This window comes from Myotis yumanensis, unplaced genomic scaffold, assembly GCF_028538775.1.
Source record: "Myotis yumanensis isolate MYYU_CA2020_CCGP unplaced genomic scaffold, mMyoYum1.0.hap1 SCAF_7, whole genome shotgun sequence".
Taxonomy (NCBI): Eukaryota; Metazoa; Chordata; class Mammalia; order Chiroptera; family Vespertilionidae; genus Myotis; species Myotis yumanensis.
The window spans coordinates 17,006,222-17,024,156 of NW_027223758.1; the positions used below are offsets into that span (position 1 = coordinate 17,006,222).

At 43.1% G+C, this 17,935-nt stretch overlaps 1 protein-coding gene across 5 annotated transcripts in view; it reads right to left on the bottom strand.

Annotated features, from left to right (window-relative positions):
• RIN2 (Ras and Rab interactor 2) overlaps nucleotides 1-17,935 on the bottom strand; it is a 225,786-nt gene that overhangs the window by 189,545 nt on the left and 18,306 nt on the right. Inside the window, exon 1 of one of the 5 annotated variants that reach the window (XM_070419841.1) lies at nucleotides 10,908-10,928. The exons of 3 other annotated variants lie outside the window; for them this stretch is intronic. The gene's annotated coding sequence lies outside the window, so the exon portion shown is untranslated. Of the gene's footprint in view, nucleotides 1-1,759; nucleotides 1,779-10,907; nucleotides 10,929-17,935 lie in introns of those variants that run through there. One more of the 5 variants, XM_070419842.1, reaches the window with a different exon arrangement.

Consider the following 17,935-nt stretch of genomic DNA (forward strand, 5'->3'; position numbering starts at 1 on the left):
AACTTGCAAACAAGCAGAAAAGCAAGCACAAGTATAAGATCAAAGCTCAAGTTCCTTTGATGATCATCACTAATACCTGTAGCCAGGATCCTTGTCAGAGGTGAACACAGTTATAACTTGGGATTATATCTTCACAGATTTGTGCATTCAAATATTCAATATCTCTCTCTCAATGTGTGTGGTTCTTTCCTAAAGAAATATTTAATGTGTGTCATCCTGCACCTTGTTTGTTGCATTCACAGGATGTCTTATCATACATCCCTACATCAGGGTAAGACGGTGATCTCATTTTAAAAAACTCTGATTAATATTTCACAATCTCAACTCCTCCACCAGGCCATATAACTGAACTGTGACTTCCTCCCTTGCTTTACTCCCTGGCCGGTGTTACACACATTCCATCCCTTCCTTCATTCTCTAGATATAAATTTCTGGCCTAGGACATCCTCCCTGTCCCTCTGTAATTGAGAAGATTAGCTCTCAGGCCCAGAGGCAACACACTTGGGCTTGAATCTCAGTTGAGAATTTCAGAAAAAGTACTTAATTTTTACTCACTTGGATTCCCTGTGTATTAAGTGGGATGACTGTAACAGCACCTACCTCAAAGGGTTAGTCTAAGGATCAAATAAAGTAATCCATGGAAAGCATAGTCCCACTGCAGGTATTTACTAAATGCTCAATAAATCACCAGCATCAGTCACTGTCATCATCATCATCACTGTTATTTCTCTTGGTAATAATTTAAATCCCAATGTCTTCTTAATTCAGATTTTCCCCTGAACTTCTACTTCACATGTAGACAGGACTACTAAAAATGATCCCAATAAACTTTAAGTTCCATTTACTTCACAATGTCTTCTCACCTTTGCTCTCTGGACTCAGGATGAGCTGCAGTCATACCAAGCAAATGAAGCCATGAGCAAAGGAAGGCTCTCCTTCTAAGGTATAAAAATTGTAGTGCTTCCTCCATTACATTGTTTATATTATCATATGAAATAAGTATGCACACATACAATAACTAAATATCTCATTCTCATGAACCTGTACAATTATACCAAGCAACTTTATAAATTAACTAAGAACAAAAAAATAAACACTACACTTAGAAGTAACAAGAGGGGTCCAAGATGGTGGCGGAGTATTTGGAAGTTACACTCACCTCCTCCCAGGTCCAAACTAGAATGACAACTAAACTGTAGAACAATCAACCTGAATAACCACTGAAAACTAGCTGAACAGAGTCTTATAAACTAGGATTTTCCAAAGAAGCCACATCCAGGCTGGTAAGAAGGGCAGAGAGGTGATAAAAGCTGTCCCCACACATACATGCGGCCATTGAAAACCGAAGACATATCTTGCCTTAATAAGGGTCTCCCCTGAGGAGTGAGGGGTCTCAACGCCCAGAGCACCAGAGCCAGGAAGAGTAGCCCACTAATATCTGGCTATAAAAATCAGTGGGGAGCCCTAGCTGGTTTGGCTCAGTGGATAGAGCGTCGGCCCTGGGACTGAGGGTTCCAGGTTCCATTCTGATCCTTTGGCCCCATCAGGACGCAAGCAATCTATCTGTTTCTCTGTCTGTTCCCCTTCCTTCTACTCTCTCTAAAAATCAATGGGGGGAAAAAAAAACATCCTAGGATGAAGATTAACAACAAACAAACAAACAAACAAAATCAGCCAGGATTCTGTCCGCCAGGTAGAGACTGGCATCCACTAGAAACCCAGGTGCCCTCTTAAAGGGGCAGCACACAAAATCTCATACCTGGCCAGACTGAAGTGGACTGGAGTTGTGGAACGGACTGTGTTGTGTGGTTCCAAGGAGAGCGCAGAAGGGAAAGCTGCCACGGTGCCTGTGCTGAGTCCCAGTCCCACACTGCCCACAGACTGGACCCAGGGCTCCCTCCCATACTGCAACATCCTGGAGAAATGCAATAACCCCACCCTCTCAACTCCCTGTCTACTCCCCATGCCCCGCCCTGCAGAGCTCACACCCTGCCCAGGAGTCAGCTGCCTGGGTCCCTGGGGAAGACTTTCTTGGAGGAGTGTGGAGGGGTTGTCAGAGATGGGTGTTATGTGGCTCTGGGGTGGGGGCCACTCCCTTTATGCCCTGAGGGCCTCTGACTCCACAAGAGATTCACTTGCCCCAGGCTCCCGACTCCACCCCCTGGGGGCCCTGCCATGTTCTTGCATTGCAGAGGAGTCAGCGGGCTGTGGTCAGTGTGGGCCCCTGGGGAAGACTCTACTTGAAGGCTATGGGGAAGTCCCAGCAGAATCAGTGAGAGGCTGAGGTGTGCGGCTCTAGGGCAGAAGCCATTTTTCCTCTTGCATGTCCGTCCAGCGCTACAGTTCCTGAGCAGAGTCCTCCCTTACACGGCCCATTTTTGGTCAGTTTGGACCTGATGAATGCCGATGCCCTCATCCTGATGACTCCCTGAGGCCCCGCCACACCACAGAGGTCTGAGGACACCCTGCAAGTGGCAGCTGGCCTTTGTGTACTCGGAGAATTTTGCTGAGTGGCTTCGGTCCCAGCACTGGTGCGGTTTGAATCTGTACCAGTCTGGTGAACAACACTCTCCTCCACCTGGAGACTCACTGAGAACCTACCTCACACAAATGACCCTATTAACCAAAACAATCTATAGATTCAAGGCAATTCCTGTCAAGATACCAATGGCATATTTCACAGAACTAGAACAAGTAATCCAAAAATTTATATGGAACCACAAAAACCCTGAATAGATTCAGCAACACTGAGAAAGAAGAACAAAGTTGGTTTCACACTACCTGATATCAAACTATACTACAAGGCCATAATCATCAAAACAGCATGGTACTGGCATTAAAACAGACATATCGATCAATGGAACAGAATAGAGAGCCTAGAAATAACCCACACCTATATGATCAATTAATATTTGACAGAGGAGGCAAGAGAGCATACAATGATGTAAAGACAGTCTATTCAACATATGGTGTTGGAAAACTTGGACAGATACATGCCAAAAATGAAACTAGACCACCTTTTTATACCATATACAAGAATAAACTCAAAATGGATTAAAAACTTAAGTCAATGGGGGAAAAAAAAAACATCCTAGGGTGAAGATTAACAAAAAACAAACAAACAAAATCAGCCAGGGCTCCTACAAGAAAATATAGGCAGTAAAAATCTCTGATATTTCTCTTAACAATATTTTTTTCTGATATAGCTTCGTGGATAAGGGAAACAAAAGAAAAAATAAACAAATGGCAGTGAATAAAACTAAAGACAATTTGCACAGCAAAGGAAGCCATCAACTAAACAAAAAGACAACCTACTAAGTGGGAGAAAATATTCACCAATGGTACATCTGAAAAGAGTTAATATTCAAAATTTATAAAGCATGCATACTACTCAACATCAAAAAAATAAACAATCCAATTAGAAAATGGGCAGAGGAACTGAATAGACGCTTCTCCAAAGAGGACACACAGATGGCCAACAGACATATGCAAAGATGCTCAACTTCACTCATTGCCAGAGAAATGCAAATTAAAACCACAATGAGATATCACCTCACACCTGTCAGAATGGCTACCATCAATAAATCCATAAACAACAAGTGTTGGCGAGGATGGGAGAAACAGGAACCTTCATGCACTGGGGGTGGGAATGCAGATTGGTGCAGCCACTGTGGAAAACATTAAGGAGGGTCCTCCAAAAATTAAAAGTGGAACTGCCTTATGACCCAGCGATTTCACTTCTGGTATATGTATCTGAGGGAACCCAATATATTAATTCAAAAGAAAATATATACCCCTGTGTTCATTGCAGCACTGTTTATAATAGCCAGATATGGAAGCAACCCAAGTGCCCCTCAATAGATGATTGGATAATGTAGAAGTGGTACATATATACTATGGAATATTACTCTGCCATAAAAAAGAATGACATCTTACTATTTGCAACAACATGGATGGACCTAGAGGATATTTTGCTAAATGAAACAAGTCAGTCAGAGAAAGACAAATACCATATGATTTAACTTGTATGTGGAATCCAAAGAACAAAATAAACAAACAAAACAGAAACAGAAACAGAATCATAGACACAGGGAGTGGACAGGTTGCTAGAGGGGGAGGGAATTGAGGGACTGGGTGAAAAAAGAGAAAGGATTAAAAGTACAAATTGGCGGTTACAAAATAGTCACGGTGATGCAAAGTACAGCCTAGGAAATATAGCCAATAATAACGTAATATCTATGTATGGTGCCATGTGGGTGGTACTAGAAACATCATCGGGAACACTGTAAAGTATATGATTATGTAACCACTGTGCTACACACCTTACACTAATACCAAATAATGTTTTTTAAAAACTAAAAATAAAATGTCCTTTGAAAAAAAAAAAGTGATGTCAAGGAAAAACCCATTGTGTCCCTTTAAAATGTCTCCAAGAGACTGCTGAAAGATTCTTGAATGTATTTACATTAAAAAGAAAAGATTTGTACTTTTATTTAGTATTCAACAGACTTTGTACATTTAACTATTTATAAATATTTTATTGTATTTTTAAATCCACAGCATTGTTCTTTTCTATTGTAAGATTATATTTTCCTCAACTCTCCAAAAGTAATTAACAAAAAGGGCTGACAAAGAGGAAAGAAAAAAGTAACAAGATTATTGAACAGATGATGATGTTGTACTGAAACTAAGTCACTCCTTGAAAAATGAAGATAGCGGAGTTGCATCTTCTGTGAGGAGAAGGGCTGACGTAAGAGAATAAAGCAGGAGTTACCCTTAAAGTTAATCTGCTGTGTGGAGAGGCACCGTGAGAAGGCCACCTAGGGAAACAGGAGCCTGCGGTGTCCCACATCATGCGGACTCTGGGGCATTCACTCACTGAATGGAAGGGAAGGGCAGGTGGAATCGCTCACACAATTCAGATTATTCCCATTTCTGTTCGACTTTAAATACTCCCTCAACACTTCTCTAACTGAACTACTGTGTGGCTTTCGTTCCTCCTCCCCACTGCACCGCATTTGGTCTTCACTTGGGGCACAGACACAGTCTATGTCCTCAGTCCCCTCTGCTCCTTCCTCGTATCCTGCAACAATTCCAATATGTGGGATGACTTGGTCCCAAGGCAGATTAAATAACCACAAACCAAAGGTGGGCACTGAAATTCCCTGGCAGAACTTGGCTACAAGGCTCACCTCTTCAGAGGCTCTCACCCCTGAATGCACACATGAGAAGGTTTATGTGGCCCAGGCCACACACTCAAATCAATCACAGCAAAATGTCTGGGATGGGACCTTTGCAGCCCTGTTTTTCAAAGCCCACTGGATGATTCCAGTTTGCAATAAAGGTTGAGAACCACTGACCTAGGGATTAATGGCTTTCAAACTCTTAATTTCTGCCCATAATATTAATAAATACATTTCAGCCCACCCAACGTGGCTCAGTGGTTGAGCGTCGACCTATGAACCAAGAAGTCATGGTTCAATTCCCAGTTCAGGGCACATGATGGGTTGCGGGCTCGATCCCCAGTGTGTGGTGTGCAGGAGGCAGCCAATCAATGATTCTCTCTCATCATTGATGTTTCTCTCTCTCTCCCTCTCCCTTCCTCTCTGAAATCAATAAAAATATATTAAAAAAAATACATTTCACATCATGACCCATATTCATACACACATAGACAAAACAAAAACAAACATTTTAATAAGACACTTAACTCTTACTACTAGCTACACATTCTCATGTTTTTCATTCTACTCACTTTTATTTAATGGGTGATAGTCCACTAGGGGGTCATGACCCACAGTTTGAAAAATACTGTCTTAGATGACCCACAATACAGTGAAATGAATCCTATATAATAAAAGCCTAATATACTAAATGTCTGACCGTCTGACTGTTCGACCAGTCACTATGATGCGCACCAGGGGACAGACGCTCCAACCGATAGTTTAGCTTGCTGCTGGGGTCCGGCTGATCGGGACTGGGCATAATGGGCTGGACATGCCCTGGAGCCCTCCTGCGGCCCCTCCCCAGCCCCCATCATGCACCAGTGGGGTCCCTTGGCCTGGCCTGTGCCTACTCACAATCTGGGACCCCTCGGGGGACGTCAGAGAGCTGGTTTTGGTCCAATCTCTGTAGGCCAGGCTGAGGGACCCTAGTTATTAAATATTATCCTTAAAGTAAAAACTTATTTCAAAAACTAAAGAGCATAAACAAATCCCAGAGAACAAGTTCATATTTACAGGCCCCCACTTTGAACATCTTTAAGATTAAGATATATATATTTCAGAGAGGAAGGGAGAGGGAGTGATAGATAAAAACATCAATGATGAGAGAGAATCATTGATTGGCTGACTCCTACACACCCCCTTCCGGGGATCGAGCCTACAACCTGGGCATGTGCCCTTTATCAGAATCGAACTCAAGACCCTTTAGTCCGCAGGCTGATGCTCTATCTACTGAGCCAAACCAGCTAGGGCTGAACATCTTTATCATACTCCCAAATCTTTCATTTTTACAAAAGGTCAAACTCACGTACACATTTCTGCTTGTGTGTACATATGATGTATATTATGCTTTGCTACTAGCCATTATTTCCTATCTATATTATCACACAACATTTCAACTATTTGGATAATCCTTAAATGACTACATTGTGGACACCCCCCCGCCCCAGAGCTTGTTTCACTCTGTTGCTCAGGGGGTGTTGGTCTTACGTTTTTCTTTGTCCATGCACCGTGGGCATCACACAGGATGGACCATGAAGCAAGCATCTGCACTAATACTTGTTGACTGAGTTTTCGCATTCGGTATATATTTCCAATTTGGATTTAACAAAATAGTACACTAGGGAAGCTGCTAAGTATATCTGGCCTTCCAAAGAAACGGGTTTGCCTTCACTAGCAGTCTCTCAATAGTCACCATGCTTCTAACACCAGACTATAGTTCTAGCTATCCAGTGCTCTTACCATGTGGGAATAATAGAATTCAATGTCCCTGCCAATAGCCAATTTTCACTAATGTTGCTGCAGTTGCATCCCTAAGTGTTCAAGACAAAGGGTTTTTTGAGCGGCGTGGGAAAAACCTACCAGGCAAAATGTTATTCGTCAACTTCCAAAGGGGTTTTGACTTTGAAAAATATAACTAGCCAAACCCAAACCAACCAAAAGAGATGCTAAACTGAGCTTATATTTGACATAGATAGCGTATGTTATGAAATCTTACAGACAGAACCTTAAAACACCAGCACCATAAAGACTGTCTTTATAGAAGAAAAACATAATTGTATAGGAAAGAGAGAAGCGGACTGACGGCGGCTTCCCTTTGGCCGGGCGAAGCAGCTGGAACGACTTGGGAAGTGGTCCGACCCTGTGGACTGGACTCACAGCACGTGGACACAAAAGCATTTCCTCGGCAAAGGGCATCTGTTTTCAATTTGGTTATTAAACTTCAACATGGTTATTTTCCTAAGAGAAATGCAAATGCATTTCAAACATACCGGTTTCTTAGCAGACTAAAAATTTCTCCAGGGTACATTAAAGTGTTTCTAACCTTCACAATTTTAAATTATCATACGCTTTCATTTGTAATTCCTCTATGGAGGAAAACTAATGTATGGGAGGTGTCATGATTACAACTATTCATGAATTAAACAAATAATGCTTGAGCATCTATTAGATGCAATGCGCTTTGAGAAATACTGAGTCACTATTTTCCGGGGAAATTCTGGAGCCCTTACACAATATTTAAAACCCCTCCAGGTGAGATCAGTTTGAAGACAACAGGATGCCAACCGATTTCCCAACCTTAGTAAGTGTTAAAACACTGTTCCATAATCTCACTAAATTAGGAAATGTGGAGTTACAAGGATTAAAACAGGTTTCTTTGTTGCAAGATTTCTAGAGCTTCTCTGTGACTATGATCTAGAAGGTTTACGTTATGTCCAGTATCTTCCAAAATTTGGGAAGGCAACCCATCAATGTTTCTCTCTCTTTCTCCCTTCCCCTCTCTCAATGAGCATGTCCTCGGATGACGGTTAAGAAAAGAAAAGAGAAAGAGTCTGCACCAAAAGCCCAAGCTGGCCACAGATGACTCCTCTGCAGGTCATGAGCTTGACAGTGTGGGGCCACGGAGGGTTAGGAGGGTGGAGCTAGTGGATCTCTGTTGGGGGGTTGGGGGGTGTCAGGGCGGATCTGGTGAGCAGGAAGGTAGAAAAAATGGACCTTGCCTCAGAGTCACACAATTCAATCTCTGACATCCCAAGTTCACCCTCAAGAGCCCTCCAAGAAAGTCTACATCAGGGGTCCAGGCTGCTGACTCCTCAGCAGGACATGAGCTCCACAGGGCAGGGCGGAAAGGAGTCGAGGGTGGGGCTCCTGTGGTCCTCCAGGATGATGCTCTATGGAGAGGTGGCATCTGCAGGAAAGTTAGGGAGAGGGACTCAGAACAGGAACTCTGGCAGCTGTCCCTTCAGCTGTCTCCGGGCGCCACGCAGCCCCGTCTGTCCTCGCACAACTCTAGTCCTCTCCAATCTGCCCTCCCTCTGCTGGAGCCCAGGGTGAGCTGCTATGGATGAGCTTTTGTGGGCTGGCCCTTTAAAAGAGTATCTGGGTTTCCAGCAGAGTCCAGTCTCTCCCTAGTGGGCAGAATCCATACTGATTTTCACAGCCAGATGTTATATGGGCTGCTCTTTCCAGCACTGGTGCTCCAGGCTGGGGAGCTCTGTGGGGGGGTTGATGCCTTTAGGGCTGTGATATCCCTGAGGATTCTTAACAGCTGTCCATGGGTGCGAGGCCAGCCCTTTTCCTGTCTCCACCCTTCCTACCAGTTTCGATATGGCTTCCTCTGTAAATCCTTGTTTATAAGACTTTTGTTCAGTTAATCTTCAGTTGGTTATTCAGGCTGATAGTTTTATATTTTAGTTGTAATTCCAGTTTGGACCTGGGAGGAGTTGAGTGTGACTGCTACCTACTCCACTGCCATCTCGGATCTTCCTAATTTTCTCTTCTGAGTCCAGCCAACTTTCCTTTCACTCTTCCTGGGTTTATCCAATTTACTTTTAATTTTTTTTTTGAAATTTTAATTCAAGATTATATATATGAAAATGTTTATCTCAGGATACTTAAATAATTAATGTTGGAACACTATTATTGCCATTTTCTTCTGCTTGTGTGTGTGTGTGTGTGTGTGTGTGTGTGTGTTTTGAGGGTGTGAGGCCCTGCTGGTAGAGCATCAACCCATGAACCAGGAGGTCATGGTTCCATTCCTGGTCAGGGCTCTTGCCCAGGTTGCAGGCTAGATCCTCTGTGGGGGGCATACAGGAAATAGCCGATCAATGATTCTCTCTCATCATTGATGTTTCTATCCCTCTCTCCCTCTCCCTTCTTCTCTCTGAAATCAACAAAAACATATTTAGAGGGGGTAAGAATATTCAAATCTTGAAATTTTTGATTTTGAAACTTTGTTTTCTTCTGATTAAAGTGTTGCTTGGATGTTGTCTGTCACTTTCTGCTCCGTTTACAACAGATTTTCTTTTCTGGACAGCAATGAAGTTGATGCAGAAGAGGGTCGGGGCTTGAAGTGGGGTTTCTGATTCAATCGCACCCTCTACTGTTGATAGGGTGAAGTGCAGTCTGTTGTACGGTGCTGCTTCTGGGAGGAAGGGTGTCTTGTGATTTTGTGATTCTTTTATCTCTGCAGGACACTTAATTTTATCCTTTTCGCCATTCTTTCTCCACATTGCCCAGTCCCCCAGGGGCAAGTGCCCTTTCAAATTTCTCCATCTTGAAACCCATCTTTCTGAAGACTGTTTCCCTGTGTCCCACACACATTCAAGTATTTCCACTGGGGATAGGTGTGTCTTTCCTGGGGTGATGTCTAGGTTGGTCACCCCAGGCGCCCCGCTCTCTTGTCCTTTTCTCCACGTATCTTCTGTGGTCTCCGGAGCCACTTGGCTGGACCTGGGTGTTTATTCCGCTCCTTCTAAGTAACTTGACGTTTGTGGAACTATCTCCTACTAATACTGCAGGAGATTTTAATTTGCTCTATTTGTTGATTTGGGTGACTTTTTTTTTTTTTTGAAGTTATGTGAAGAGATTTGGATCTAAGAAGCCACCTTTATTCTACTGAAACTCAGAGAGCTCTCTATGTGTTTAAATAATAATGCCATTTACTGCTTTTTACTCATTTATCCATTTTACTCAAACCTATGTACTCTTCGCAGTACAGAAATATCTCGATGCAGCTGTCTATATAACTTTAAACAAGGAACTCTTTGTAATAACACACACACAAAACCAAGTGTTTAGAATACCTAAATGACATCAGCCATCACCAGAACCTGCCCTGAATATCAGCAAAAGGCAGAGCACCTGATCGCATCTGCCCCCTGGAATGAAGTCGTAGGGGCTGTAAGTTACTGGAAAGCCTCGTGTGATTCAAGTTTTCCCGGGATAACAGCCCCTGCCTAAAGTCAGTAACTTCCTGAGACGGAGCAGGCAGCGCTCTCCTGGTCCCGGGCGCCGCCCTGCTCAGACACACGTGGTTTCTGAACATTTCCCCGACTTTGGGAGCAGGCTCTTTCTAGGAGCCCAAAGGGTCTGAGGTGCTGGGAATTAATCCCCACGCTGAAGGCCTCACCCAGGGCTGTGGGAGGGGGATACAGGAGTACCTGGCCCCTCCCTCCGCACCCCTCCAGCAGGATAGCTGATTACACTGAGGCTGAGTAAGCTCTAGTCCACAGGGGGCATCAGCGGCCTCCCCTCCCCACGCCCCTCAGGTGTTTCCTGGGATCACTTACCCCATAAAGGGAATTCCTTACATGTGACTCTTTGTTCAGGGCCTGCTTCTGAGGGAATCTAGACTAAGCCTCGAAGAGCACCCACCAGGGAGAGAGCCCCCAAACAGGTCACCTGTCCGAACAGGACGAGGAGGAGAGGGGTCTTGGACGTCACACCCACGGGTCCAGGGAAGCTCATGAGAAGATCCCAATGGCAGTGTGTGGAGCAGAGTCTAGTTTCCTCTGTCCCCAGGGCCACTATTGTGACCAGGGCCAAGAATTTAAAGGGGCAGTGGTGAGGCGGGGCCTCTGCATTCCATGACAAAGCCCTGTGTACATAGTAACGTCTCTGTTACACACTTGTGGAATGAATGAATGAGAAGGAATTACCTTGGAGAAAACCACATTAACATAAACGCTGCCATACCCACGCAGGTTTTTCCAGTTAACACTCTAATCTCAGGGAAATATCTGTTACTGTGCGATGTGATAGACAGATAAGAACACCAGAATGAGCTGGAGCTGAATTCTTCAGAAGTCCTCCCGCTGCCACCATGGGGGCTCTAGAAAACCAACCCCCGACCCCGGCAGTCTCTGGTGGGAACTCCTGGGGGAGGGCGCATATAGAAGGAATAGTCATGTGTGGAGAGGTGAAATGGTGGAAGTTCATGTCACCATCCCCTCATTTCGCCATAAATCTAGAGGGCACCCCAGGTTCCCCTCAGATACAGGTGGGAGCTGCCGTCCCAGCACCCCATGGTGCCGGGGCCCCACCCAATACTTGTGGAGTGGTCGTGAAGAAATACATCTGTGCAGCAGACAGGGACTACCCTAATGATGAAGGTAAGGTCAGCCGACCGGGGTTGACTGTAGAAGCCAGGTTTTCGATGTTTTAGAAGAGGCCATGCAAAGCTCATGACGGCTATGAGCAAGGGAGGCATTTAGAATGCAGGAGAAGAGATGAACACTTACAGGCAGAATCACTGCTTTTTTGATTTCTTGGAAAGATCAGTTAATCAAATCAACAGTTATTTTAAAACTTTGTTATTTTACAATAATCAACATTTATAAATGCGTATTTTGTCCCGGGCACTAGGTTAGAACAGGCAGGTTCCATCTGGCCCCTTCCCTCAAGGGGTTTAGTGAGAGAGACAGGCCAATCTAGTGTGACCAATCCACTAAATAGTCTATTAATAATCCTCCTGTAAATATCTACTTTGTCTGCCCTAGCTGGTTTGGCTCAGTGGATAGAGTGTTGGCCTGCAGACTGAAGGGTCTTGGGTTTGATTCCAATCAAGGGCACGTGCTCGGGTTGTGGGCTTGATCCCCAGTGGGGGGTGTGCAGGAGGCAGCCAATCAATGATTCTCTCTCATCATTGATGTTTCTATCTGTCTCTCCTCCAATCCTCTCGGAAATCAATAAAAAATTAATAATAAAAATAAATAAATAAATAAATAAATATCAACTTTGTCTGATGTGGGCTTATGGGTTCTAGTCAGAGTCAAAAATAAGGATTGGCTAATCAGTTGCTCATTAAAAACTCAAAAAGTTAAACAGGTTTTTATAGGGCTTTATTTAAAATGTGTTCTAAATCACGCTACCTAACTCACCCTGCCTTAGTAACCAGCTTATCAGGAGACATGCTGCATTATAAGTGCAAGCACAGCTTTAAGGAAGATTGCCCAAGATGAGTACCTGCAGCACCTTCTCTGGAAAAAAGAAATCAAAATAGTATGTCATCTTTCTCTGTAGTCATTTGCCTCTTGTAAAAGCATAGTGCAGGGTATGCAGATATAAGACTTTCCAGGATGATGCAACATTGCTGCTTTTCTAAACAGATCCCCAAAGCCAGGACACAAATTTTCCCAATCTCCAGAAAGTCACCTATTGAAAGTCATGATCAGTGTTCTCTCCTCTGACAATAACATAATAAATGATTTCTACTTCACTACTTACAACATGGCAGTCCCTGGGGCAGAGGCCATGGCTGCTCATCAAGCACACATATGCACCTTTTATTTCTGACATTCCTGCATTTGGGGAGGGCCTATGTGACTGGCTTGTGCCAGCTACCTATGGGTGGAAAGTGATGTTTACCACCCTCAGGCGTGACATTTAAACCCATCCCATACGTCCCAGCTCCCTCTGTGTTCCAGGTGACTTGCCACAAGATGGAAACAGCCTGGGTCCCTAAGTCTCCACCTGGAGAAGAGCCGTCCAACCCACATCAGCTAGACATGCACCTTTGTGTGTTAAACTCCTGAAAGTTTGGGGTTCATTTGTTAACAAATGCCACCACCTGGTCAGGTTGCAGCCACTCTCCCATCTCTCTATTACTAGGAAAGAAAATGGACAAAGACCCTGCTCCCCATTTGGAGACCTCTGTTATTGTCCTTACTGCACGTGAGAATCACAAGAACAAATACTGAGTGCATACCACAAGTATTACACATGCAACTCTTCTAATAACTCTCCTTTGTGGCGGGGGCTGTTCTCATCCCCACTCCACACAGGAAGAATCTGAGTCTCAGAGAGGTGAATTGATTTGCCTAGCTATCCGCTGCTAGCAGGTAGAGGCCTTACAGCTCTAGAGCACAAGCTCTGAGTCATTGCACTGCACCGCCTCTCCACCGGCCTCTGGTTTCAGCACCAGCCATCTCCTGGAGCACTGCACACTTGGACTAACACTGCTGCGAGTCACGGTGGTCTCCTCAAGAGAGACTCAGTACACCCCGAGTTCAGAGGATGGCAGGTCATGTGATGTCTCAGCAGAGAATGAAACACACCGTCTCCCACTATGATTGTATTTTGAGGGAGGTACTGCCTCTTCAAAATCCATAAATTCATGACTATTATGGGAAGCTGTCTCCGAAAACAGTTCTAGGTCATGACCGTTTCCATGTCATTTTAATGATTTCCTTTTAACAAAATTTTAGGCATATGCAGCCTTAAACTTATATAGTTATCCACATTATAAAAAAAAAAAAAAAAAGGCGGTCCTGGCAGGTGTGGCTCAGTTGGTTGAGCAGCGTCCCATGCACGAAAAGGTCCTGGTTTGATTCCCAGTCAGGGCACATGCCCAAGTGGTGAGCTCAATCCCCGTTAGGGGGCATGAAGGAGGCAGCCAATCAATGTTTCTCTCTCACACTGGTTTCTTTCTCTCTCCCTCCCCTTTCTCTTCCTCTCTCTAAAATCAATAAAAACATTGTTTTTAAAAGAATAAGCAAAATTAATTGCTTAAAGTCTCTAAAACTTCACATTCAGAGTCCAACTCTTCTGGATCACTTTTATACTCAGTGTTTTATGGGCAGGATTGTTCCATATAACACCGTCCTCCGTGACATCAAGAACATAAAGAGCATAGAGGATGCTGGTTTTCTTCCCCCCCCCCTTAAATTTTTACTTATTTGAGAAAATTATCAGTTTGAAATTAGAGCAACTGGGGGCAATAAACCCCACCCCAAAAATCCATATAGCTAAATATGACTCAGTTAAAAAATATAATTTACAAAATCACATTTCAGAAAAGTAAACAAAAACACTAAATGTCTTTCCTTTAAGATAAGACTGTTTTCTCCCCAGAATGATAAAAAGCAACTAATGATTTGAGATTAAAATCAAACATAACTGTTATTCACCCCAGCAACATCTAAACCAATGACCTACACAGCACAGTGCTAGCACACAGCTAACAGCGCTAAAATGGTAAGTATGTGAACTACATAAACTTGGATACATAATTTATCTTTCTAGGACTCCTTTTCTACTGCTGTAAAATTAGGTGGTAGTATTCAATGATTTTTAAAGTCTTATCTATATATATAAAAGCTAAGTGATCAGAACTACTGGAATGACTGGAATGACCAGTTGCTATGAGGTGCACTGCGGCAGGCCAACTGGCCCGATCGGGGGCAGGGCTGGCTGGCCAACCTCCTGCAGCTCTTCCCCCCGGCCGGCCTGGCCCTGATGGCCCTAATTGGGTCAGGCCGGCCAGACCCCACCTGTGCACAAATTTGTGCACCGGACCTCTACTTGTTATATAAAGTTCTCTGTCTATATAAATGCTCACACAACTTTAATTCACTTCCATGTTTGAATACCAAATACCATACCTTTTTCCCTCCAATCACCACTCAAGGATATACTTCTATTTATTTTTAGAGAGAGAGAAAGGAAGAGAGAGAGAAAGAGAAACATTGATTGGTTGCCTCCCGAACATGCCCTGAGCAGGTATCAAACCTGAAACCTTCCGGTGTACTGGTATACTGGACTATGCTCCAACCAACCCAGCCACCCAGCCGAGGTCTACCAACCCCCCCCTTTTTTTAAAATAACATCTGGCAATGAAGCATGTTCATGCAGATATTTTGTAAGTGCCTAGGGCAGGGGTGGGCAAACTTTTTGACTCGAGGGCCACAATGGGTTCTTAAACTGGACCGGAGGGCCGGAACAAAAGCATGGATGGAGTGTTTGTGTGAACTAATATAAATTCAAAGTAAACATCATTACATAAAAGGGTACGGTCTTTTTTTTTTTTTTTTTTTTAGTTTTATTCATTTCAAATGGGCCGGATCTGGCCCGCAGGCCGTAATTTGCCCACGGCTGGCCTAGGGATATTTATAAAATGAAAAATAACCTTGCATTTCTAAAGTTATATCTTCTATAAAAGGAAACAATTTGTCCTTCCTAAACAAATAAAAATATACTCAGGTAGACTCCAAACAGAAACATGACTTTCTTCTCCCACTGAAAATAGTTATTTGCCTTTCTATAGTATTATTTGCCTTTCTAAGAATTTCAATAGATGTGGATGAAAATCCTGTGAGACTGGATTATAGTATGTATTGATTATAATCATGGGTCCCAAGCCTCCCAGCATTTAATTATGTTGTTTGTTTTTAAAAGAGTGAAATTTAACTTTAGAAAAAGCAAAGTAAAAACGCGGATACCACAAAGCAAGGCTCTGCTTCATCTGGGCATTGCATTTCTGTTTGCTTTTTCATAGTATTTTTGAATTCATGGAATGCAAAGTGCAATAAAAGATTACATGTGAATAGGAAATCCCCCTTATTAAATAAAAGAGAAAGGAAAGATTCCATGTAAATAAGAAACCCCCTTATTAAGAAGGTCGATTTTCAGCTGGAAACATATACAGTTGGGGGAAAATATTCAGAAACATGTTTATTGTAAAGAAGGCCCAGTTTATTTGAGAGTTTAGTTTTTCTTTTCTTTTTTCATTCTTTATTGTTGAGATTATTACAGATGCCACCCTCTCCCCCCTGCCCCATTGCTTCCTTCCATGCAGATCCCGCCCCACCCTAGGCCTCCACCATCCTATTTACTATCTGTGTCCATGGGTAATACATACATGCATATAAGTTCTTTGGTTAATCTCTTTCCACCCCCACCCCCTTCCCTCTGAGATTCGTCAGTCTGTTCTATGTTTCCATGCCTCTGGTTCTATTTTATTCATCAGTTTATTTTGTTCATTAGATTCCTTGTTTGTTTATTTTGATTCAATTGTTGATAGATATGTATTTATTGCCATTTTATTGTTCATATTTTGATCCTTTTTTTTCCTCTTCTTCTTCTTAAAGAAGATCCTTTAACATTTCATGTAATACTGGTTTGATGGTAATGAACTCCTTTAAGTGGAGCATCCATATAACTGTCAGCTGATTTCTCAACAGAAACTTTGCAGGCCAGAAGATAGGGGCAAGAAATATTCAACATGATGAAAAGCAAGGTCCTACAACCAAGATTACTCTACCCAGCAAAGCTGTCCTTTAGAATTGAAGGTCAGATAAAGAGCTTCATTGACAGTTTAGTTTTACATGGTCATTTCCTGAAACCTGGAGGCTATGTGGGGATCAGATTTAAACAACAATTTATAAAAGCCTGTCTAATTCCTGTGATGCAGTTCTAGGGTAACTGAAGTGTGGGATTTTAAACTCCTGTGTTGAGTGGAAAACGTGTAAAGAATGGAGAACTGGCTGTGGACCTGGCTGGTGCACCAAGTGGCTCAGTTGGTTGGAGCATCGTCCCGTGCACCAAAAGGTTGCATGTTTGATTCCTGGTCTGTAGGCAACCAATCCATGTGTCTCTCTCACATCAATGCTTCTCCTTTTCTCTCCCCCTTCCTCTCTCTCTAAAAATCAATAAAAGCATATCCTTGGGTGAGGATTTTTTTTAAAAAAATGGAGAACTAAGGTTCCACAATATCTTTCTCCTTTGTGAGAGTGGGGCTATCAGACCCTGGATCTTCACTCTGTGGGACACCTGCTCCCTTCGTCAGCACCTGGGGCAAAGACCCCCACAGGACAGGTGAGCAGGGAGCCATAAAGGCAGAAGGAACTGGATAGGGTGGGGATGGAGAGAGGGTCTCCCAGCTTAGAGAGGAAGGAGTCATGTGGACCAGGTCACCAGTGGTCAGTGTAAGCCCACTCCTCGGGGCATGTCTTAGTCACAGTTGCCTCCCTATATCTCTGCAGTTTCCCTAGTGCAGTCCTAGGCCCTGGCCCGTCACCCTTCTTCCCTTCCCAGTCCTTCCACTCCTATTTACACAGGGGCCACCAGCCTCTGCATTTAAAAAACAGACAAACAAACAGAAAACTCTAAACACTCTGCCATTAATAATGGAAAAAAGACGATAAAAACATTCCCTCCTGTCCTTTAAGATCAGGAACAAAACAAGGGTGCCCACTTTCACCACTTGTATTCAACATAGTACTGGAAGTTCTAGTCACAGCAATTAGCCAAGAAAAAAAAAGGTATCCAAGTTGGAAAGGAGAAGTAATATGATCTCTGTTCACTGATGCCATTATCTTATCTGTTTAAAAAAAAAACCCCTATAGATTCCACCAACAAACTTAGAACAAATAAAAGAACTCAACAAAGTTGCAGGATACAAAATCAACACACAAGAATCAATTACATTTCTATACACTTACAATAAACAATATGAAAAGGAAATTAAGAAAATAATTCCATTTACAATCACATCAAAAAGAAGAAAATACTTAGGAATAAACTTAACCAAGAAGTAAAAAGACTTGCATAATGAAAACTACAAAACATTGCTGAAAGAAAATAAAGACACAAATTAATGGAAAGACATCCAGCATTCATGGATTAATAATGTCAATACTACCCAAAGTTAT